This window comes from Cervus canadensis, chromosome 13 (genome assembly GCF_019320065.1).
Source record: "Cervus canadensis isolate Bull #8, Minnesota chromosome 13, ASM1932006v1, whole genome shotgun sequence".
NCBI lineage: Eukaryota > Metazoa > Chordata > Mammalia > Artiodactyla > Cervidae > Cervus > Cervus canadensis.
Genome location: NC_057398.1, coordinates 61497999 through 61524220, shown reverse-complemented (window position 1 = coordinate 61524220; position 26222 = coordinate 61497999). Strand labels below are relative to the sequence as shown.

The following is a 26222-nucleotide window of genomic DNA, read 5'->3' as shown; positions in this document are numbered from 1 at the left end:
TAATCCATGGGACTTATCTCCCTATAAGAAGAGAAGACACTGACTCATGAGGAGAGAAGACCATGTGGAGGTGGGACCACTAGGGAGGCAGAGATGGAAAACTAGTGGAGAGTCACAAACACTTGAGTTGGAAATGTCAATCACTTCATTGTGAATATTAAATACTAATGGTGATGAAATGGCAGAAGTAGAGGAGAAGAGGATAGGCATATATGATACAGAATATCAATACTAAATATTCTCTGAAAATGGAGAGGTTCAACAGATGCAGAGCATGAGTGTTAGAAATAGTTAGTATAATTAGGATGACAATAACTAGAATTTACTGAAAACTTTACATATGCTTAACATTGTATAGGCAAGCAGAAAATCATTAAGACATTCAATGAAACCTCTTTATATTGTAAAAAATTAATACATAATTAGGTAACAAACTAATAAAACCAACAAACAGCTTTGAAAGTTAAAGTGAAAGTTGCTCAGTCGTGTCCAACTCTTTGCAACCCTATGGACTATACAGTTCATGGGATTCTCCAGGCCAGAATACTGGAGTGGGTTGCCTTTCTTTCCCTTCTCCAGGGGATCTTCCCAACGCAGGGATCAAACCCAGGTTTCCCACATTGCAGATGGATTCTTTACCAGCTAAGCCATCAGGGAAGTCCAAGAATACTGGAGTGGGTAGCATGTCCCTTCTCCAGTGGATCTTCCTGACCCAGGAATTAAACAGGAGTCTCCTGCATTGCAGAAGGATTCTTTACCAACTGAGATATCAAAATATATTTCATTCGCAATTCCTCCAAAAAAACTTTAGATTGATTTTTAATATTTGAATGCACTCAAAAAAACTATTTTTGAGTGCATTCAAATATTAAAAATCAATCTGAAGTTTTTTTTTTGGAGGAATCACAAATGAAATATATTTTCATGCTATCATAAAGCCTTTTAACATTTTTTTCCCAGTGTTATCATACACATAAAGCTATAAACAGCCACAACAGGATAAAGGTATCCTGTATTTTAGTTTTTACAAATTCTACAGCGAGAGGCAGAAGAGAGGAAGAATGTGTATAGTTGTAGTTACTTAAATTTTTGAAGTCTTGTTTCTTCTTGAAAGTGATGCCAAAATATTACAAATTTCTCAAGAGGCCATTTTATAAAAAGGAACTCTTGTATTTACCTATAAAAATCCAGTGTCAGATGTGTAATCTCTTGTATTGAACATCAGAGAGTCTAGATATGCTGTCAGACAATATCTGTGATGGTGAGGATGAATGGACAAAAGTCTCTTGTTTTTTTTTTTTTTTTTGGTCAGGTATTTCCAAGTTTTTCTTAGTTGTATCTGACAGTGTTATAAATCCATTCATCCTGTTAAAGCTGGCCACTCAACTTTGATAAGTAAAAGACTACTTTTATTAATAATGCTCTATAATAGCCTTTTATTTCAAAACATGATGCACTTTGTCAATTTTTAAATAGTAATGACTTTGTGGTCTTGGCTTTATGACTAATTCATCATATTCATTGAATGGTTATTATGTTTGGGAGGTGTAGAGAGGCCCACAATATTCTGAGCAATTGATCAAAACTTCTTAAAGGGAAAGAAAAAACATTCTTTTGATGAAATGCAACATTATAAAATATAACTGGCCTCTTTCCTTTCTTTTTTCTTGTTCACTTCTCTGCTATAAATCTGCAAAGAAATGGATAGGAGCAGCTTTTGCTCTAGATTGTTTTGAATTAGCTACATAATTCTTATGCAGAAACATTACTTAAAGAACAATTCTCTCCCCTCCATAAACATACCAAAATTTCTATTATAAGGTATGTAAAGTTTTACACTATTTTAAATCATGTGTGTGTGTGTGTGTGTGTGTGTGTGTCTGTGTGTGTGTGTGTTCAGTTGCTCAGTCATGTCCGACTCTTTTGCAACCCTATAAACTTTAGCCAGGCAGGCTCCTCTGTCCAGGAGGTTTTCCAGGCAAATCCAGAGTTGCCATTTCCTACTCTAGAAGATCTTCCCCACCCGGGGATCAAATCCACAGTCCTTGTGTCTCCTGCATTGGCAGAGGGATTCTTTCAACCTTATCTTTTACTAACTATACTAATCAAGTATTTTGCTGTGTGTGTTAATTGCTCAATCGTGTCTAACTCTTTCTTTGTGACCCCATGAACTGTAGCCCTCAAGGCTCCTCTGTCCATGGAATTCTCCAGGCAAGAACACTGGAATAGGTTGACATGCCCCACTCCAGGGGACATTCCTGACCCAAGAATTGAACCCAGACTTCCCACATTGCAGGCAGATTTTTTACCATGTGAGCTACCAGGGAAGCATCAGATGAAAATCAAGTACATCTCATGCCTGCTGATAAGCCATGTTGAAAAAGAAGTATCTCTATAAATTTCTCACTGGTAAGCAGAGGCTGTAGGCAAGATGAACCAAAGTCAAGTAAAAGCTTAGTAATTCAAGCTGTTCTCTACACTGTAAATAGGTCTCCAACCAAAGTGGAAAGCTTCTATATTGGTGCCATCATAAAGCTGATAACCAGTGGCTAGATTTGCCGGGTAGACCAGAGACCGCAAAGTAATCACACCTATGGGCAAAGTTTTATTCACAGTCTCATCAGAAATCTTGTAAAAGTCACTCTGCCGGTTTCTAGCGCATGGATGAATCACATTTAGGACCAAAGAATAAAGGAAGAAAAACATGGCTAGGCTTATGGCTACCACTACTGGCCGTCTCCAGAAGGTAAATAGTCACAGGGGTAATTTTGTAATTGCTCTGATTCCAAATCAACAGGAATGGAATTCAACTGACTGACAAGTTTAATAATCTTCTGCAGAGCTTGAATATTGTTGCTGCATATATAAACATGCCAGCCGGCATCCTTAGGTCCTAATGGAAGTGCCCAAGCTGTTGCCATTCACTAAGTCATGTCTGACTCTTTACTACCTCACGGACTGCAGCATGCTAGTCTTCCCTGTCCTTCAGTATCTGCTGGAGTTTGCTCCAACTTATGTCCATTGAGTCAGTGATACCATCCAACCATCTCATCCTCTGTAGCCTCTTCTCTTGCCCTCAATCTTTCCCAGTGTCAGGGTCTTTTCCAGTGAGTCATCTCTTCACATCAGGTGGCCAAATATTGGAGCTTAAGCATCAGTCCTTCCAATGAACATTCAGGGTTGATTTCCTTTAGGATTGACTGCTTTAATTTCCTTGCTGTCCAAGGGACTCTCAAGAGTCTTCTCCAGCACCACAGCTTGAAGCATCAATTCTTTGGCACTGAGCCTTCTTTATGGTCCAACTGTCATATCCATACACAACTACTGGAAAAACCACAGCTCTGACTAGACAGATATTTGTGCAAATTGATGTCTCTGCTTCTAAATATGCTGTCTAGGTTTGTTATAGCTTTTCTGTCAAGGAGCAAGCATCTTTTAATTTCAAGGCTGCAGACACTCTCCACAGTGATTCTAGAGCCCAAGAAAATAAATTCTGTCATTGTTTCCATTGTTTCCCCTTCTATTTGCCATAAAGTGATAGGACCAGTTGAGACAACATTAAATCCTTTCACAATCAAAGAGTCCAGGAATAATGAAGCCAAATATTCCACATTGGATGTTGGGTATTGGTTTATCCTTGTGTTATTGCTCACATCAATCAAAATTCACCCACAGCAGATGTCTCAGGTCCCACTGCAAAATATAATGTTCCTATATATGGCAACAACATTATATTTGATATGATTTGATTAGAGCAACTTCTTGGTGGGTGGCATCTACCACGTGGTGATAAAATTCAGCAGCAAATTTAGGATTTCTGCTTCCTGTGACTACATCATGATAGCCACACCTAATAAGTCAAATTGTCAGGGACTTAGCAAAATTTCTATGGCCAATTACACCTATAGTGGCCTTCCTTGCATCCTTTTTTTTTTTTTTTTTTGCCATGCCCTGTGGCATGTGGGATCTTAATTCCTTGACCAGGGATCAAACCAGTGCCCCATGCATTGGAAGCATAAAGTCTCAACTGGACCACTAGCAAAGTGCCTTTCTTGCATCTTTGATACCATTTCCCCCTTTGAGGCCAAAGAGTTTCTCTAAGGCTCTTGTGGCTTCCCATCAGTGTTTCATTCCTTGATACAGACTCTTCTAAGATCACCAGTGATATCCTAGAATCTGGTTAAAACAAAGAATCTGTCTCAGTAAGTCTGGAGGGAGACTGAAGAATCAGCATTTCTAATAAGATGATGCCAAAGCTACTTGGGTGCAGTCTCCTTGAACAGCAAGCCTCTCTGTACCCTCCGACTGGCCCTTTTCTATGATGCCCCTTGGCAGTTTCTCCCTTCTCTCTGAGTCACATCAGAAAATTAGATCATGGTATTTCAGAAGCTGTCCATGGCTGCCGATCCCCCTCAGAGGATGTGAAAATGCAGAGCCAGTAGTTTGGCTCAAGCAGTGGAAGGCAAAGGATACATTTTCTGTGTAGTGATGAAGGAAAAACAAACTTGACAGAAGATGAATATTTTACGGACATGCAATGGAAAAGAGAAATATTTAAGTATTAGTAGCTCAGTCATGTCTGACTCATTGCAACCCCATGGACTGTAGCCTGCCAGGCTCCTCTGTCCATGGGATTTCCCAGGGATTCTTAGGTAAGAATACTGGAGTGAGTAGCCATTCCCTTCTCCAAGGGATCTTCCCAACCAGGGACTGAATCCAAGTCTCCTGCATTGCAGGCAGATTCTTTACCATCTGAGCCCCTGGGGAAGCACAGAAATATTTAAGGGAGAGAGATAAAATAAGAGAGAGAAGAAAACAACAATATTAAAGGAATGGGATGAAGCACAAAGGCAATTTCTGTGGCTCAAAAGCTTGACAAGCCATTCAAGAAATACCTGGGAAGTCCCATGCCTAGAAGTTTTGCTCTGTAACTGTGTTCTCCTCTCTTGCTGCTGTGGTCACCAGCTTTAGAAAACAGTCCATTGTTAATATTTTTATGTTTCTTTAAGGCCCAGACTTTCTGACCCAAGAGCACTGGCAAGCTTGATTAAAGGATGATTGCTCAGAAGCTCTATATTTTATATCACTCCAAAGAGACTATGGGAATTAGACTCATCTGATCTGGAGATGTTTGCTCAGATTCCAGGATAGTAAAAATCTAGGTACCTTCCTAATACTCTCCCCAGAAAAGATTTATTTTATTTTGTTTTGTTTTGTTGCAACTCAAAGTAAGCAACTTTCTTCCAACCAAGGGGAGGTTGGGCCCCATAGACTGTCTTCTACAAGTTCTGAATCACATAACATTAAGATTCTTGAGGGCTTCCCTGGTGGTTTGGTGGTGAAAAATCCATGTGCCAATGCAGGAGACATGGGTTAGCCCAGGAGCCACAACTACTGAGACCACACACCCAGAGCCATGCTCCACAACAAGAGAAGACACTGCAATGAGAAGCCCATGCACAGCAACTAGAGAGTAGGCCCCGCTTGCTGAAAATAGAGAAAAACCCACGCAGCGATGAAGACTCTGCACATCTAAAAATAAATAAATAAAAATTCAAGGAAAAAGATTCTTGAGCTGCAGGAACTAGCAAACATTTGGCTGACACTGTACCCCTCCATTGGCATCAGGGCTCCAGGAAATAGCACTGAGATTCCCTATGAGAACTAAACTTTTCTAGCCCAGAGATTACATGGTTTCTGTCAACACACACACACATACAATTTCATGCAAACACTTATCAACCACCTGCACAGAGAAGTTCTATGCCTGGTTCCTCACTCTGTAGTGTCCGTATCACTGTTTCCTGGACTCTGACCCTCTAGGTCTCATCGCCTAGACTTTGCTTCACTCTTCTGACCCAGGTCCACTGTGACCCCCAGAATTAAGTGCCCCATTCTTCACTATGACCAACCCAATCTTGTGGTTATGAATATCAGTTCTTTGCAACCTGCTTCTAAACCCTGATTTTAGTCAAATGTCCAGGACCTGGATGTGTTAGGTACATCTCTGAAAGACGTACTCTCTATTAACTTAGAATCATTTGATCTCAGAAAATGCAAAGATTAGGTGAAATTCATTTGTAAGAACTGTTGAAGCTGCCCAAAAGATATCTCAAGTATATTTGCTTTCATAAGACCAGTCAAACTCTAAATGGATTATATTTTTCTTATTATAAGTATTTATTCATAGTACAAGTATGACTGTAAAGATTTCATTGCTATTATTTTAAGCTTATCTTATCATGCATATAATGTTCTGAAATGTGTTTTTATATACTATAGTAATAAAGAACACAATATAATATATACTAATACATATCTCAGGCAAAGCTATGCCCATGAATAGGCTGATTATCCTATTCTTGTAACTGAATTTGACTCCTAAAACACTCTATGATTAGTTATCTATTTCTCATTAAGTGAAAACAGAAGACTAAACTTGTATCTAAAATGGAAAATACAACCCACAGGCTGAAATTTTAATATAACAGAAGTAAGATGCCTTAGTTTAAATCAGTAATATGCCAACAAAGGTTTTTGGATAAATAACTAGGTACAGGTAATGGGGTATAAATATGAATTAGATACAAGGTAAAAATGAAAAGAAATATACAATTTGTGGAAAAGATAAACCTGAAAATGACTACAATCTTATATGATTTATATTGCCATTAAATTTAATGAGAAGTGATACTTGTGTGAAATGGATGAGCTAGAAAATTCTACTTTGCCTGAAATTCACTGTGGGCAAAACCTGATAACTCATATTCATCTCCAGATAAAGTTGTATTTATTCAAGCTGTACCTTCTGTCCAAATTCAAATCTTTTTTGGCTGTACTAATTGTTCTTATCTCTTTTTAGGTTGAATTACGTCTTCTTAATTTTTCCAAAAAATGTTTTCAAGGATCAGTTATACAAGGTGTAGTAATTTTGTAATATTTTAGTTAAAAATCTGTCTCTTTCACAGATAAAAGATTGGGTAATATCAGAATATTATATATCATGTGTGTTCTATCTCCATTATTTAGCACAGTATTAGGGTTTTTCACAGTGTTCTCAGAATAATTTCAAATCTTCAGAAATCAATAAAGAGTCACCTAGTCACCTTAAATTTTCTTACAGTTATTGTCACAAGAAATTATATTACCGCAAAATCTATAGCAGAGCAACGATTCTTGATTGTTTGAAGAAAAATCATACTCAATGTTGAAACTGATAAATGTTTTAAAAATACTGCAAATGGTTAGAAATGATCTATGACAAAAACTTTATAAAGATTTCCCTTGAGTTTTTCACAGAAAAATTACCAGATTAATACTATGTGATTAGAGAAAAGTAGAAAAACCACTTCCCAAGTTAAATAAGTTTGTACTATCAAGATCTAAGAAAAATTAGAAGAAATTGTTATCTTAAAAGTATTTTTCAAAAAAAAAGAGTATTTTTCTTATAACTAAGTCTCTATAATAAAAGATTACAGTCATCACATGAATTTTTTTGTTTATTTTTAAGGAACAAATGTAGGCATGTATTTTTTCTAAAATATCAAATGTAATTTATATCAATTTTTCTCTTTTTTATATCTATCTAAATTTTATCCTAAATTGCTATGACATTGTGAGAGTCACACTTGTATATTTAAATATTAATAAGGTTTTTGTTGTTAATAAATTCTTATCATTCTTTTAATTCTAATAATCTCATGATCCTAATGCAAAACTATTAAGTCCATAATAATTCTAACTTAGCCTATGTATTTACTGGTGTTTTACTTTCAAAATGAATCCTTTATTTCTGTTTATCCTATATTTGCATGTAAAATGCTTAAATTATATATTAAGCTTTTGTTATTTATACCTGTAAATTTGAAGCATAATGAACATGGATGAACACATCAGATTAAAGAATGCAGTGCAAGTGTACTGCTTTGATCAAGTAAGATTATATTATATGTTACTTTCATATTGTTACATGTTATTTATGATATATACTTTTTTTTGATATATACTTATTTACAGGGCATCAAAAATAAGCCTCAATATTCTCTAAAAACATACTGGAAGATAATAAAGCATTTTCCATTACATCCCAAATTTCTCATCCTATAATCTGTTTTAAAAGAGGTCCTGATCAAATGTCTTATGTTAGATTGTTCAAGTGTTACAGCAAAAGATGTAACTCTAGTTTGTCAGGGAGATTCTTACTTTCAAGAGCCAAGAATATTTATAATTCTTCTTGATTTTGAAAACAAAATGTCAATAAATACATAGGCTAAGTTAAAGTTATTATTGAATTAATAGTTTTGCACTAGAATCATGAGAAGATTATTAGAATTATAAGAATGACAATATATAAATAAAATTATATGAATGATAATGTGCCAAGAATGTTCAAACTATGGCACAACTGCACACATTTCACAAGCTAGCAAAGTAATGCTCAAATTCTCCAAGTTAGGCTTCAACAGTACATGAACCGAGAACTTACAGATGTTCAAGCTGGATTTAGAAAAAGCAGAGGAACCAGAGATCAAATTGCCAACATCTGTTGGGTCATGAAAACTCAAGAAAATTCCAGAAAAACCTCTACACTTCTGCTTCATTGACTACACTAAAGCCTTTGACTGTTGTTGATCACAACAAACTGTGGAAAATTCTTCAGGAGATGGGAATAACAGACCACCTTACCTGCCTCTAGGGAAACCTGTATGCAGGTCAAGAAACAACAGTTAGAACCAGACATGGAACAACAGACTGGCTCCAAATTGGGGAATTAGTACATCAAGGCTGTATATTGTCACTCTGCATATTTAACTTATATTCAGAGTACATCATGTGAAATGCTAGGTTGGATGAAGCACAAGCTGGAATCAAGGTTTCCAGGAGATATATCAATAACCTCAGATATGAAGATGACACCACCCATATGGCAGAAAGTGAAGAGGAACTAAAGACCCTCTTGAAAGTGAAAGAGGAGAGTGAAAAAGCTGGCTTAAAACTCAACTTTCAAAAAACGAAGATCATGGCATCGGGTCCCATCACTTCATTGCAAATAGATGGGAAACAATGGAAACAGAGACAGACTTTATTTTCTTGGGCTCCAAAATCACTGCAGATGGTGAGTGCAGTCATGAAATTAAAAGACACTTGCTCCTTGAAAGAAAAGTTATGACAAAACTAGGCAGCATATTAAAAAGCAGAGACATTACTTTGCCAAGAAATATAATCAGTGCTACGTTTTTTTCAGTAGTCATGTATGGATGTGAGAGTTGGACTATGAAGAAGACTGAGCACCTAAGAATTGATGTTTTTGAATTGTGGTGTTGCAGAAGATTCTAGAGAGCCCCTTGGACTGCAAGGAGATCAAATCAGTCAACCCTAAAGGAAATCAGTCCCAAATATTCATTGGAAGGACTGATGCTGAAGCTAAAGCTCCAATACTTTGGCCACTTGATGTGAAGAACTGACTCACGGAAAAAGATCCTGATGCTGTGGAAGACTGAAGGCAGGAGGGGAAGGGGACGACAAAGAACGAGATGGTTGGATGGTATTACCGACTCAATGGACATGAGTTTGAGCAAGCTCCGGGAGTTGGTGATGGACAGGGAAGCCTGGATTGCTGCAGTCCATGGAGTTGAAAAGGGTTGGACATGACTGAGTGACTGAACAAAGAATGATAATGAGAATTCATGGGAAAAACTAGAAAAAGCTAGGAACAAAGCCAAGAACTAGAAAACAAACTATAGAAGAAAAATTTCCCTTCTATACATAATATAAACAACTTTGAAGGATGGAATTTATCCTCTCTATATTTTAGTTGAATTATAAATAAAATTAAGTATCACAATATTTACAGTAGCTTCAACTAGATTCATTACTTTTTTGTTTACATCACATGAACATTCTGTGTACGCTCTGTATATTTAAAGCTGCATATATTTGTACATACGACAGAATCCAATTTATGTGTTTAGTTCCTCAGCTGTGTTTTTGCATCATAATTACAAATAAGGTTTAATATTTAGCAAATTTGCTTAATAAATGTAAAAACAAAAACTCCCTAAAGCCACACTACTATATAGCAATTAAATTTATGAATGTTAGCATTTATTTTGAAAATTTATTTTAAAGGCAGCTTTAACAAATTAAAGATTTACTGAATTATTGGATGCATATGTTCTTACTTAGTGAAAGCATCATATTAGTAATAGACACATGTAGAAATGATCAATAACCATTTATGAGACAGATTCATCTTGTCAGTTCATATTATTTTATATATTGTTGTGTTGGTAATGAGTGTGAAAGTAAGAATTAAATGACTTAATTAAAATAAATTTTAAAATCCTACTTTAATGTAAAATCTGCCTCTTTGAACTTAGAAAATGTTTGTTCTATGATAGAGCTTTTCTCATACATGGATACAGTATTGCCATTGCAATTCTGGTCTTGATACTGACCTAAGACTTAGACTTCATTCTCTACTCCTTTCAAACACTCATCTGATTTCTGTTTAGTGTTCAGTAAAAATGAATGAGGTTTTAGAGATCACTTGCTCAGGTCGAAATTTTTTAATTTTCCACTTGGAAAATCTTTGCACAAATCTTAAAGTACTGTTGGAAGAAATTAATGTTCTCCATGCCAGCTAATTTATGTATAAATTAACTAGTTTGGGAATTATCCATTATATAATGGCCTATCGCCACATCCCCTGGTCAGTGTTCACCAGTTTCAGTACACTTGGGTTCCTCATCTTGTCCCCTCTTACTAGCAAGATCTGCTCTACAACTCCTTGTTATATTTTCATTCTCATGAAATAGAAGTGAAAGAGTTAGTTTTTCAGTCATGTCCAACTCTTTGCGACCCCATGGTCTGCCCGTCACTCCGCTCTGTCCATGGAATTCTCCAGGCAAGTATACTGAATGGGTTGCCATTTCCTTCTCCAGGGGATCTTCCTGACCCCAGGGGTCAAACCCAGGTTTCCTGCATTGCAGGTCGGTTTTTTACCATCTGAGCCACCAGGGAAGCCTTTCATTCTCATACTCCTATCCGAAGCCTAATTTGCCAATAAGATCATTTTTAAAAATGGATAAAAAGCATTTTCATATCCTTATATATTAAATGGGTTCCAAATATAAGATTGCTATGAAATAAAAATTACAATTTGAATCATTTTATTTGTCTACAAGATCGACTTCTATTGATGATTCCTGCCTGTCCCTAGTGCCCTCTTCCCTTGGCCAATGGCACAAAATGACTCTGATGTTCGTGCTAACTCAGAGATAGTCTTTACTGGTCCCTGTTCTTCAATCCAAGCCAAGAATTCTTTCTGTTCAGGTTTTTACTCTCTATTTCAAGTCACTATTACGCCATTCTTGAATTACTGCAAATCTTTCAAGACAATTTTCCTTGTCTCTGGCATTTTCCATCTCTGAAATTCTCTTAGCAATTTTGCTTGTTACTGTGTGTATACCTTCACTTAGCACTTATGACACAGTACTGCAATTGCCAATTCAGTGTCTTGTTATATATCTAGACAGTAAATTCATTAAAAATGGGACTATCTTCTTCAACACTGTATTACTAGCTCATTGTAAAATGTGTGAAACGTATGATAAGCAAAATACAATTTTCAGTAAACAACCCCCTTGATCTGCTATTTAGATTGCCATCTTGTGTTTTTCAGTGCTTTGTCTATCACATTTATCAGAACACCATAATTATCCAATGGTTCCACTGATTAATCAACCACACAGCATTAGCAAACATGGGCCATAGGTTTTTGTACTTATCATTATAATGAACTTGTTCTCACAGAAACTGTTAATGCTGTAATGTTACTATTAACTAACAATTTCTTCTATTATTTATTGTTAATATGCAGAAAGTAGAATAAATGGACATTCAACTAATGTTGAGGTAGTGCACATACTGTGTTTTATTTCCTTCTAGGCTCTTAGTCACAAAAAGATTGTCATTAATTAACTAATTAATTCAATACATACTTTTGAAATCATGCTATGGGATAAGAATTTCCATAAGAGCTGAAGCTAGTAAAGTGGGGAAAGTCGCTCCTGAATCCCCATTAAAACTGGATTACAGTTAGAATATGTGGATATAGGTCAAATAATTGAAAAAATACATCTTATAAACAGTAAAGAATAGGATGCTTTGGGGAACATAAAATAAGACAAACTAGTATAGAAGATAAGAGGGAAGTAGAAAATTGTGAAGCTGAGGAGGTCAGTGAAAAATGAAGACTATCATTTAAAGAAGCAAGATCAGGAGCTTAGAAACTTGAATGAATCACTGGGTAAGATGAAATTACAGACTGATGGGATAAGAGAAAAGCACCATTGGAGTGGGGGGCACCAAAGCAAAGTCTTTTATTTGGGACAGGTGGTGTTTTGAGATGCTTGTGAAATACTTAAGTGGTTAGTTCTAAGAAATAGTCAACTCTAAGGACATGAGGCCCAAGAATTAGATGTGGACCTCAGAAATATATGTGTGAGAGTATAGTATAAGAAGATTATAGGCTGCACAGGAGTACGTGCCATCGTCTGTGGCAGGTTTAAAGAGTGAAAATTTTAAGACCTTGGCTGTGGCTCTGATGTTCCCTCAACATTAACCAAAAAGCAAAGGAGAAGCCTGCAAAGGAATGTGACATGAGCCAGAGATAGAAAGAAAGCCACGTGAATAAAATGTCCCAGAGCCAAAGTACTGAGGAAGAAGTCAACAAATCTACTACTCTGGGTGTCAAATATGTATGAAATAAAAGGTTTCCACTGGATCCATTGGCACATAGTTTGTGAAACTCATTTTGTTCAAACAAAAAGAATAAAAACAGCATGTTAGAAGTTGATTAGAAAGAGTTTAGGGAGGGAGGAAAAAAAGTAAATGTAAATATTTTTTGAAGACATGGCTGTAAAAAGAGAATGGGAGAGACTAGAGCCTGGGGGATGCTGAGGAAAGTGCCAGTAAAGGGAAACAGGTGGAACTTCTTAGAAAAGAAGATAATTGAAAATTTAGGTCTCTTAAAAGAGACTGGAATGAGGGTTACACTGGCATCAGGAGAAGAGAATATTATTCTACCACAACCAATAAGAAGTAGGAAAGAATAACTTCAACTACTTTAGGTTTGCATATTTAATGGGAGAAAATTGAAAATGAAACTCTTAACAGTTTTAGAATTTTCTATGAAAATGTGGCAGCTTAAATATTGGCTATGTTTTGGAAGAGAAAGCAGGAGATAATAGATAAGCATAATGAGAGAAGACTGTTGGAATGTGTGGAGATTATAGGTGCTACCGCAGAGTATATTTCTAGAAGTTGCCAAAATGTCTTAATTAGCACTGTTCAATGATGAAGGTAGCTTTTAGGCGAACTAATAATTGCTATTGTACTATAAATTCTAAGCTGGTTGTTTTCTTTTATTCCTCTAAATTCAAAAGTAATGCTTATCTTTTCATGATTGCTAATTACTCATGACCTTGAATTTTTTATCTTTTTTGTTGAAATCTATTTTACGTAGGGTAAATGTGTACATATATTGATTTCCATTGTGATGACTTTCAACATATTCATCAACTGTGTAAACCATACCACTACAAAATACAGAAAATTCTTGTTGGCTTAGAAAGGCCCTTCATGGAACTTTTTCATTTCCTCCACATGAGATTTCTACTGTGTGCATTTCAAAACAGATTGGTTTGATGGAGATCCAATGTTTCATAAAAATGGAATCTTACATCGTGTACTCATTTGTATTTGCTTCTTCCACTCCTTATAATGATTATGACATTCATTCACATTGCTTTCATTGATCATTAGTTTTTTTATATTCCTACATGTTATTACATTGCAGGTTGAGGCCATAGTTTGTTTATCCATTATTCATTAGTTGACATTAGTATAGTTTCCAATTACTGGCTATTACATGTAAATTTCCTTGTATCTGCCTTTGGATTTCTGCTTTTATTTTTCTTGTTTAAGTACTTAGGAGTGGAATTGGTATGTCATAAAGTTACTATCGGCTTCCCTAGTGGCTCAGACGGTAAAGCGTCTGTCTGCAATGCAGGAGACCCAGGTTCGATCCCTGGGTTGGGAAGATCCCCTGGAGAAGGGATGGCAGCCCACTCCAGTATTCTTGCTTGGAAAATCCCATGGACCGCGGAGCCTTGTAGGCTACTGTCCATGGGGTCGCAAAGAGTCGGACATGACTGAGCGACTTCACTTCACAAAGTGATGGTAATTTAATTAAAGAAGGAGCTTCCAAAGTTACTTTCCAAAGTGACTGTATTATTTTAAGCTCATTTTAGCAATGTATGGAGAATTTCTGCTGTTCCACATCCTTATCAAAAATGTTTGTTGTTGCTGTTTATACCATTTTATGAATTTCTGTCTTTCTTCTATTATTGGTTTATAGGATATCTGAATAATTCATTTATTTTGGAAAGAAGTTCTTGTATATATAATAGTAGTAGCAGTAATAACTATTATTAATATATTTTTAAAGCTTCCATAACAAAATATCAGTCTGGGTGGCTTAAACAACAGAAATTTATTTCTCACAAATCTGGAGGTTAGATGTTCAATATCAGTGGGTCAGCAGGTATGGTTTCTCCTTAGACCATTCCCCTTTCCCTGAAAGACTGCCACCGTATTACTGTCTTCTCATATTACCTTATCTCTGCGTACATATAACCCTGGTCTCTCTCTCTCTCTCTCTCTTCTTATGAACATACCAGTCATATTGAATTAGGGCCCCACACTTATATCCTTCTTTAACCTTTATTAACTCCTTAAAAGCCCCATCTCTGAATATGGTCATATTGGAGAGCCATATGAATTTTGACTTCAACATATGAATTTTGGAAAGACATATATATAAACATATATTTATTTTATATAAGTATAAAATATTTCCCCATCCTGTCCTGCCATCATTTTGTGAAACATATCTTTTGATGGGCAGATATTAATTTTGAAGGAATCCAACTTATGCTTTTCTAAAAATGTTACATTTTCTGGGTCCAATTTAAGAAATACTTGCTCACTCAAAATCTGAGAAAATATGTACCTATGTTTTCTTCTAGAAACTTTTTAATACCAGTATTTAAATTGATCTCAATGATTCATCCCAAATTAATTTTTGATGTATGGTGTGAGATAAATGACAAGTTTCAATGTTTTAAAGGATTTATAAGTTGTCCCAGCCATTTGTTTCAAAGATTTTCCATTTTCTTTGGAACATCTTTGGCATGATTTTTTTTTTTTTCCACACACCATTTAAGTGTGTGAAGAAGTATTAGTTGTTCAGCCATGCCCGACTCTTTACAACCCCATGGACTGTATAGCCCACCAGGCTCCTCTGGTCATGGAATTCTCCAGGCAAGAATACTGGAATGGGTTGCTATTTCTTCCTTTAGGGGATTATTCTAACCCAGAGATCTAGCTCTGGTCTCCAAATGTCTTTTATACCTTTCTATCCTCAGGTCCATGCCACACTCTTTTGGTTAATGTGGAAATAGACGTCAGTTCAGTTCAGTTGCTCAGTCATGTCCCACTCTTTGCGACTTCAGGCCTCCTTGTCCATCACTAACTCCTGGAGTTTACTTAAATTCATGTCCATCAAGTCAGTGATGCCATCCAACCATTTCATCCTCTGTTGTCCTCTTCTCCTGCCTTTAATCTTTCCATAACTCAAAGTAAATTACTATATGTCTTTCTAATTGGTTCTTCTTTTTAGAGATCACTTGGCTATCCAATTTTTTCAATGTGAGATATTTTATTGTCATTTATTTTTAAATCAATTTGAATATAATCTAAACACATACCATTTAGAAAACACTGAAGAATCAATGTACAAAAGTTGGTGCTATTACATTTGAATAAAGTTGGCAAGTTCTATTACTTACTTAGTCCAGGAAATAGAATCAAGGAAATCTAATATATTGGAATAGTTGTGTGAAATTTGGTCCCCTGTTAACCTGAAACTGTCAATAATTAGAAACAGATGTGAAATTTTATCAGTTCCCCTGCAACCACTTAGACTCCTTACACATATTCTATTAGTAATACTTTTTTTTTGGCTGCATCATTGCACTGTTTATTTATTTTTTATTTTTTATTTCATTTATTTTTATTAGTTGGAGGCTAATTACTTTACAATATTGTAGTGGTTTTTGTCATACATTAACATGAATTAGTCATGGATTTACATGTATTCCCCATCTCGATCCCCCGTCCCACCTCCCTCTCTACCTGATCCCTCTGGGTCTTCCCAGTGCACCAGGCCTGAGCACTTGTCTCATGCATCCAACCTGGGCTGGTGATCTGTTTCACCCTAGATAATATACATGTTTCAATGCTGTTCTCTCAAAACACCCCACCCTCGCCTTCTCCCACAGAGTCCAAAAGTCTGTTCTATACATCTGTGTCTCTTTTTCTGTTTTGCATATAGGGTTATCGTTACCATCTTTCTAAATTCCATATATATGTGTTAGTATACCGTATTGGTCTTTATCTTTCTGGCTTACTTCACTCTGTATAATGGGCTCCAGTTTCATCCATCTCATTAGAACTGGTTCAAATGAATTCTTTTTAATGGCTGAGTAATATTCCATGGTGTATATGTACCACAGCTTCCTTATCCATCCATCTGCTGATGGGCATCTAGGTTGCTTCCATGTCCTGGCTATTATAAACAGTGCTACGATGAACATTGGGGTGCACGTGTCTCTTTCAGTTCTGGTTTCCTCAGTGTGTATGCCCAGGAGCGGGATTGCTGGGTCATATGGCAGTTCTAATTCCAGTTTTATAAGAAATCTCCACACTGTTCTCCATAGTGGCTGTACTAGTTTGCATTCCCACCAACAGTGTAAGAGGGTTCCCTTTTCTCCACACCCTCTCCAGCATTTATTGCTTGTAGACTTTTGGATAGCAGCCATCCTGACTGGCGTGTAATGGTACCTCATTGTGGTTTTGATTTGCATTTCTCTGATAATAAGTGATGTTGAGCATCTTTTCATGTGTTTGTTAGCCATCTGTATGTCTTCTTTGGAGAAATGTCTGTTTAGTTCTTTGGCCCATTTTTTGATTGGGTCATTTATTTTTCTGGAATTGAGCTGCAGGAGTTGCTTGTATATTTTTGAGATTAATCCTTTGTCTGTTGCTTTGTTTGCTATTATTTTCTCCCAATCTGAGGGCTGTCTTTTCACCTTGCTTATAGTTTCCTTTGTTGTGCAAAACTTTTAAGTTTCATTAGGTCCCATTTGTTTATTTTTGCTTTTATTTCCAATATTCTGGGAGGTGGGTCATAGAGGATCCTGCTGTGGTTTATATTGGAGAGTGTTTTGCCTATGTTCTCCTCTAGGAGTTTTATAGTTTCTGGTCTTACATTTAGATACTTAATCCATTTTGAGTTTATTTTTGTGTATGGTGTTAGAAAATGTTCTAGTTTCATTCTTTTACAAGTGGTTGACCAGTTTTCCCAGCACCACTTGTTAAAGAGGTGGTCTTTTTTCCATTGTATATCCTTGCCTCCTTTGTCAAAGATAAGGTGTCCATAGGTTCATGGATTTATCTCTGGGCTTTCTATTCTGTTCCATTGATCTATATTTCTGTCTTTGTGCTAGTACCATACTGTCTTAATGACTGTGGCTTTGTAGTATAGTCTGAAGTCAGGCAGGTTGATTCCTCCAGTTCCATTCTTCTTTCTCAGGATTACTTTGGCTATTCGAGGTTTTTGTATTTCCATACAAATTGTGAAATTATTTGTTCTAGTTCTGTGAAAAATACCATTGGTGGCTTGATAGGGATTGTATTGAATCTATAGATTGCTTTGGGTAGTATAGTCATTTTGACAATATTGATTCTTCCAATCCATGAACACAGTATATTTCTCCATCTGTTTGTGTCCTCTTTGATTTCTTTCATCAGTGTTTTATAGTTTTCTATGTATAGGTCTTTTGTAAGAAACAAAGGGAGAAGAACCAAATTAACAAAATTAGAAATGAAAATGAAGAGATCACAACAGACAACACTGAAATACAAAGGATCATAAGAGACTACTACCAGCAGCTCTATGCCAATAAAATGGACAACTTGGAAGAAATGGACAAATTCTTTGAAAAGTATAACTTTCCAAAACTGAACCAGGAAGAAATAGAAGATCTTAACAGACTCATCACAAGCATGGAAATCGAAACTGTAATCAGAAATCTTCCAGCAAACAAAAGCCCAGGACCAGATGGCTTCACAGCTAAATTCTACAAAAAATTTAGAGAAGAGCTAACACCTACCTTACTCAAACTCTTCCAGAAAATTGCAGAAGAAGGTAAACTTCCAAACTCATTCTATGAGGCCACCATCACCCTAATTCCAAAACCAAACAAGGATGCCACAAAAAAGAAAACTACAGGCCAATATCACTGATGAACATAGATGCAAAAATCCTTAACAAAATTCTAGCAAACAGAATCCAACAACATATTAAAAAAATCATACATCACGACCAAGTGGGCTTTATCCCAGGAATGCAAGGATTCTTTAATATCTGCAAATCAATCAATGTAATACACCACATTAACAAATTGAAAGATAAAAACCATATGATTATCTCAATAGATGCAGAAAAAGCCTTTGACAACACTCAACCTCCATTTATGATTAAAACTCTCCAGAAAGCAGGAATAGAAGGAACATACCTCAACATAATAAAAGCTATATATGACAAACCCACAGCAAGCATCACCCTCAATGGTGAAAAATTGAAAGCATTTCCCCTAAAATCAGGAGCAAGACACTCTCACCACTACTATTCAATATAGTTTTGGAAGTTTTGGCCACAGCAGTCAGAGCAGAAAAAGAAGTAAAAGGAACCCAGATAGGAAAAGAAGAAGTGAAACTCTCGCTGTTTGCAGATGATCCTGCAGGATCATGCAGACATGATCCTCTACATAGAAAACCCTAAAGACTCTACCAGAAAATTACTAGAGCTAATCAACGAATATAGTAAAGTTGTAGGATATAAAATTAATACACTGAAATCCCTTGCATTCCTATACAGTAGCAATGAGAAAACAGAAAGAGAAATTAAGGAAATATTACTAATACTTTTTAAGCAGACTATCTCTCCTAGGTCCAAATATTTTGGAATAGTCTGCAGTACTAATCTTGCAAAAAATATCAATCCCTAAGCCATCAAAACACAGTTTGATAACTTGCACAAATGCTTCAACAGCTCCTAAATCTTTCACTTTTTCCTGTAAATTCAATTTATAGAATGAGGTGAAAGAGTCACTTCAATCAATATATCTTGTTGCAACACACATCAGTATTGACACCTTTGTAGGTATTCCTAATTGGCAAGATCCAAGTGTAAAAATTTTTCCTTCAACATATTCAATTACAGTTTGTGGAAGATTCTTGCTTTTTCTGATTTCTTGTATCTACTCTTTCACTAGGCTAAATTTCCCAAAGTTAGAGTCTTGCATTGTAGTTCCTCTTACTCTTCAGAAACCACAAAGGGTTTTGGAATCTCAATTAGTTTAAGTTTTAAGTCAGTCTCCTTTGGGGTCTGCTAAACAGATAGCATAAGATGCTATAATGCTTGTGTGGTTGCTACATTTGTTGTGATCCCTGAGTTGTTAATAGAAAGAACATCACCTCCTGCACAGGCACCACGCAGCCGCTTCCCCAGGACAACAGCTGTCACCAAGGACCTGAGATAGAGGAAGGGAGGAGTCCTGCCTCCGCCAAGTCCAACTGCCTAAATAAAAGATACATATTTAAGTGTATCTTGTCAATTTCTGCCAAAAGACTGCTAGAATTTCGAGATAAATATTTTAGAAAGAAAGGACATCTTACCAGTTTGAGTCTTCTTATTTATGAAGATTGATTCATCTTTTCATTTGTCTTTTCTTTTTCTTTCCTTTCTTCCCTTTTTTGAGAAGTTTTAAATAAAGAATTTATACAGATTTTGACAAATTTCAATTTAAACCCAAGTATTTTATTTCCTTATTTTGCTTTAAATTGGAAATGCTACATTATTGTTATTGTAAAACAAAAATTGCAGTTATACAAAAATAAAATAGATTATATATTGACCTCAAATGCAAAAACTTTAATAATTTGGGTTTTGTAGGTTCTTTTTTAAAATTATAACAGAAATTTCTATAATCCTATCACAGCAAATATAAATACTTTTACTTTCAAATTCTTATCAAATTATTTATTTTTTCATTACATAAAGTCTACAACCTGAAGAAGTAGTATCTCATTCTCAGGTTTAAGTTGAAAATACAGAGACCCTGAAAATTAAAAACTATCTTAAGTGAAGTTCTTTCCTTAATTACTAATTATCTAATTGAGGGATTCATTTCTAATTTTTATTTTTTAGCTTAAATGTGTGCTGAATTCTGTTAAAGAGTTTTTATTCAAATATTGAGAAGTATTATTTTCTTCATTCTGTTAATGTAGTGAATTTCATTAATTGACTTTTAAATATGAGACAAACTTTTTATTCTTTTGTAAAAATTAATTTATTGAAGCATAGCTCATATATATATACATTACCCATTTCATGTGTACAAATCAATGGCATTTGAGTAAGTTTATCAAGTTATGCAATAATTACCATAAATTTTAAAACATTTCATCATTTTAATAAGATTCTTCATACATATTTTCTGTTAAACCTCTGCCCATTCTCAGACAATTACTAATCTACTTCTGCTTCTATAGATTCGCATTTCCTTAGCATTTCATATAAAAAGCAATACAATATACAGTCACTTATATCAGACTATGTTTTTTTGAACCATGCATAATATTTTGAGGTTCAGCCACATCATAGCATGTATCCGTAGTAATTCCTTTTTATTGATCTGCATTATTCCATTCTATGGATATACCATATTTTGTCCATCCAGTCACTAGGTGAAACTCATTTAGGTGGTTTCCAATTTTTATTATTGATATGATGAATAATCTTGCAAAAACCATCCACCTGTAAGTTTCTATGTGGAAATATATACCATTTCTCTTGAACAGACCACCCCTAATGGGGTTGAATTGCTAGGTCATAAATTAAAATGTATATATATATATGCTTAATATTTTAAGAAATTTCCAAAATATTTTCCAAAGTGCATTCTTTTATGTCACCACCAGTGATGCCCGAGCATTCTCCTTTCTTCACATACGCCTCAACATTTGTAGCTGTCTTTTCATTCTTTTTTATGAACTGCTGGAGAGAATTTGATAACGGTTTGTTCAGAATTTGAATTATAATTTCATAAAATATAGTGCAATTTTCTCTTTTCAGTAATATGATTTGTTCACTTTGTAAAATTAATACAAAACTGTTCTTTTACCCTCTATTTTCTAAAGATTCTGTGGGAGAAGCATATACTTATGATACTCTTGGAGACAGGAGTTTTCTATAGTGACGGTCTGGTTTTTTTTCTTTTTCTTTTCATAGCTATAGAACTATTCAGCTTTTATATTATTCCTGAGGAATATTTGGTCATTTTTCTCTTTAAAGAGATTATTTCTTTTCAAGATGTTCAGTTTATTGTCATGCAACATTTTGTGAAAGTCTCTGATATTTATTTTATTGTGTGATAGGCAGGCTATCTTATCTTTCATATCTGATACTGGAAATTTATATTTCCCCACTCTTTTCTTTGAGTAATCTTGCTGTTGTTCAGTTGGTAAGTCGTGTCTGACTATTTGCAACCCCATGAACTGCAGCTGAACTGCAGCACACCAGGCTTCCCTGTCCTTCATAGCTCCCTGAGTTTGCTCAAACTCATGTCCATTGAGTCATTCAACCATCTAAAACTCTGTCGCCCCCTTCTGCTCCTGCCCTCAATCTTTCCCAGCATCAGGGTCTTTTCCAATGAGTCCACTCTTCGCATCAGGTGGCCAAAGTACTGGAGCTTCAGCTATAGTCCTTCCAATGAATATTCAATCCTTCCAATGAATGGTCAATCCTTCCAATGAATATTCAGGGTTGATTTCATTTAGGATTGATTGGTTTGATCTCACAGTCCAAGGGACTCTCAAGAGCCTTCTTCAGAAAAACAATTCCAAAACATCAATTCTTTGGCACTCAGCCTTTATGGTCTAACTCTCACCTCCATACATGACTCTTGGAAAAAAAAAAAAAAATCACAGCTATGACTATTCAGACCTTTGTTGGCAAAGTGATGTCTCTGCTTTTTAATATGCTGTGTAGGTTTGTCATAGTTTTCCTCCCAAGGTGCATCTTTTAATTTCATGGCTGCAGTCATCATCTGCAGTAATTTTGGAGCCCAAGAAAATAAAATCTGCCACTGTTTCCATTGTTTCCCCATCTATTTGCCATGAAGTGATGGGACTGGATGCCATGATCTTAGATTTTTGAATGTTGAGCTTTAAGCCAGCTTTTTCACTGTCCTCTTTCACCTTCATCAAGAGGTTTTTAGTTCCTCTTCTCTTTCTGACATTAGTTTGAGATCAACTCTGTATCTAATGTTCTTGATATAATCCTTTCCTAATTTGGACCCAGTCATTTGCTCTATGTCTGGTTCTAACTGTTGTTTCCTGACCTACAAACACGTTTCTCAGGGGGCAGGTTAGGTGGTCTGATAGTCCCATCTCTTGAAGAATTTTCCACAGTTTGTTGTGATTCACACAGTCAAAGGCTTTAGTGTAGTCAGTGAAGCAGAAGTAGTTGTATTTTTGGAATTCCCTTGATTTTTCTATAGCTAGGATTTAATTTTTGCATACTTATTTTCAAATAATAAAATTTATTTCTTTTTTTTTCAGTGGCTCTTCTTTCTACTCTTTGGTTTCCTCTTTTATCTTTATTATGTATGATCTTCTAAATAATTTGAGTTTAATTTGGTCTTTGTTTTCTGCCTTCTTAAGGGGAATATAGACAATTTAAGAACTTTCTTCATTTTAATATAAGTATTTAGAATTATAAATTTGCCTCTAACACCCTTTTAACATTATCCAACAATTTGTGACACTGTTTTTTTAGTACTATTCGCTAAAAAATAATATCTTTATATAATTTTTATTGACAATGGATATGAGCTGTTTAATTTACATATATTTGTTTTTCACTATCCCTTTCCAGGGGATCTTCTCCTCTCAGGAATCAAACCAGGGTCTCCTGCATTGCAGGTGGAGTCTTTACCAGCTGAGCTACCAGGGAAGCCCCTGTTGAAGTATAATATTGCACAGATATCAATTAAAATTGTTGTTATTGTGATTTTCTAAACAAATGATACCATTCTGTTTATTTTTCAATCAGCTATTGAGAGAAGACTAAAATCTCCATCTGAGATTTTGTTTTTGTCTACCTTTATTTGATACATTTTTTTCCTTCATCTATTTTGGTTCTGTATTAAATTAATGCACATCTGGATAAATTGGCACTTTTCTATTAATGTGTTATTAAATATGTTAACCTTTTTTTTTAATTACATGAAATACAGTAGCTTAAGTAGACTACACACTGCTTGGCATGTAAAAAAGTGCTGAGTAAATCTTTTAAAATTATAGTTGCTATGTAGTGTTACAGGTGAGCAACAGAGTGATTCACAATTTTTAAAGGTTATTCTCTGTTAATGGTTATCATAAAATATTGACTATTCACCACTATGCACAACATATACTTGCAGCTTATCTCACAACTAATAGTTTGTATCTCCTATACCCCTTCCTTAAATTCTTTTGTTATTTAAAAGAATATATACCTCTATTAGCATTTCTTATCTTGGTGGTGGTTAATTGCTAAAGTGTGTCCAACTCTTGAGACTATATGGACTATAGCTCACCAAGCTCCTTTGTCCAGGGAATTTCCCAGGCAAGAACAATGAGTCAGTTGCCATTTCCTTCTCCAGGTGATCTGATTCTCCCAACCCAGGGATGGAACCTAGGTCTCCTGCATTTCAGGTATCCATCTTTACCTAAGGTTTTCCTCTTGTTTATCTTACTTTGGGTTTGTTGTTTTGCTGATAAATGAGCTAATATTATTTCAAAACTTTTGAAAAATGTCTGAATTAACTCTTCTAATAATTTTTCTACTCCAATTTTTCTCTCTCCCTTTTTTCCCCTTTTAACTTCCCCCATCCCTTTCCTCTGTGCTTCATCTTAGGCAGCTTCACTTGACCTATCTTCAAATTTTAACTAATCTTATCTGCTGTACTATTTAATCTGACTTGAAATTCATCTATTATGCTTTTATATGTGTTTCAGTTCTAAATTTTACATCTGGCTCTTTATATCTTTGGTGGTTGGTGGTTTAGTCACTAAGTTGTGTTGGACTCTTGCCCACCAGACTCCTCTGTCCATGGGATTCTCCAGGCAAGGTTACTGGAGTGGATCACCATTTTCTTCTCCAGGGGATCTTCCTGACCCAGGAATTGGACCCCCATCTCCTGAATTGTAGGCAGATTCTTTACCAACTTCTCCATAGCTATATCAGTAGATATATCATTATCAGTAGAAAATTTTCATTGGTTCCCTCATTACACCTACCATTTATGTTAAACCCTTAGACATATTTATAATTGCATTTTCTAAGCCCTTAACTACAAACTTCAACATAAAGTTTCTTTGGAGTCTATATTTATTACTATTTATTTAATTTCAAGTTTTTCATACATTTTCTTGCTTCTTCACAAATCTAGTAACTGTCTCAATTGTATCCCAGAAGTTATGGATGTTACCTTGTAAAGAGTCTGAGTTTTCCATTCTTCTCTTAAAGGTAAATTATGATGAAAATATAATGCTAATATAAATAGCTAAGAGAAAATATACTAACAAATGATAAAGCAAAGCAAATTAGATTGGCTTAAAATGTCATACATACATTTATTACAATGTAGTTATTAGCAATTAAATTATTATAAAATTAAGAAATTAAAAATCAATTTTTTAAAATGCTGGAACTGAAAGAGTAAAGATTTTAACCAACTATCTGAGTAACATATACAAGTAGATTATTATGTGTATTTCTCATCTTTATAAGTGTTTTGTTTTTCTAACTTGATTTCAAGCTTTTAGAAGACTGTAAATTTCTTTATCTATTTTATAGACTCAGGAATATATTCTTTAATAGTAAGTCAATAGGAGCAGGTATATATATCAATAAGTCATAATTATTAGAGAAATATGATAGCTACCTAAGTGAATTCTTGGAGTAAAATAAACAATGGTGGGATTTATTTGAGCTAAAAAACTCACTGCTTATGAAAGTTAAACTTCTGTTATCCTAGAATAAAAGTCTTTGGCTCCCATTATTTAGATGCTTAATGTCTTGTCAAGTGGCTCCCTCCTTAATATTTCATAATCATTTGATGATAACTATGCATATATTGTTGACTTATTCTTAATCTCCCTATTATTCTTCATCTCCTTATTAAGAACGTTTGTGAGATATTTTTAAAAGCAAAGCATAATGAGATCATTGGATAGCTAATGGAGATAATATGAATTTTTTTTTTTTTACTATATTTTGAATAAGTACCTTGAACCAAGAATCCGGAGAGCTGTAGTTGGCAATAAACTATAGGATCCAATAGAAGATTATCTATTCAAATGCTATGTGTGTACATTTGTATATGTATCCTAATTGTGTTTTATTTTGTTACAAAGTACAATTCAATTGAAGTGATCAAAGAATACTCAATTTAGGATTAACATTTAATTTATTTGAAAAGTATTATGTGAAACAATGATAAAACCTCCAATTGATAGTAACTTTTATACAGATCCAGTAAAAATAAATTCAGTTTTGAATATTTTAAAGTCTGGATATTTCTACCTAAATTTTCTAGTCATTGTGTAATAGCCAGGAATTGTCCTTATCTTGTTCTATTTAGCATTTCAATTTTGGTTATCTAGTTTTCATTAGTAAAGTTAGCCCTACGTTTATTGCTTTGAAATTTGTTGCTGGAAAAAGTTACATGTGGGTATTGATTTTTCTTCATGCAAGTTCTAATTGCTTATTTCCTGCACCAGTTGATATAATTGTTCATTAATGATTTCGTGTTCCTTCTTTGTATCACTGGTTGGTGATTTATTTCTCCAATAAATTCAAAATAACATGCCTTAAAGTAAAGACTTGAAAGCAATGCTCAGTTTTACCAACTCTGTGTTTTCAAAATCAAGATTTAGATGTAAATAAATGGAAAGAACTGACAAATTATAAGTAACTCTTTACA

The 26222-nt window shown here is 35.0% G+C and overlaps 1 non-coding gene and 2 pseudogenes across 1 annotated transcript; 1 reads left to right on the top strand and 2 right to left on the bottom strand.

The window, feature by feature from the left end:
* Positions 1-2353: 2353 nt before the first annotated feature.
* LOC122451763 lies at positions 2354-14748 on the bottom strand (annotated as a pseudogene).
* TRNAC-GCA lies at positions 14033-14104 on the top strand. Its single transcript has one exon. It is a non-coding gene; the product is annotated as a tRNA-Cys (tRNA).
* A 1057-nt stretch (positions 14749-15805) lies between the features above and the next one.
* LOC122451762 lies at positions 15806-19662 on the bottom strand (annotated as a pseudogene).
* Between the last annotated feature and the right edge of the window lie 6560 nt (positions 19663-26222).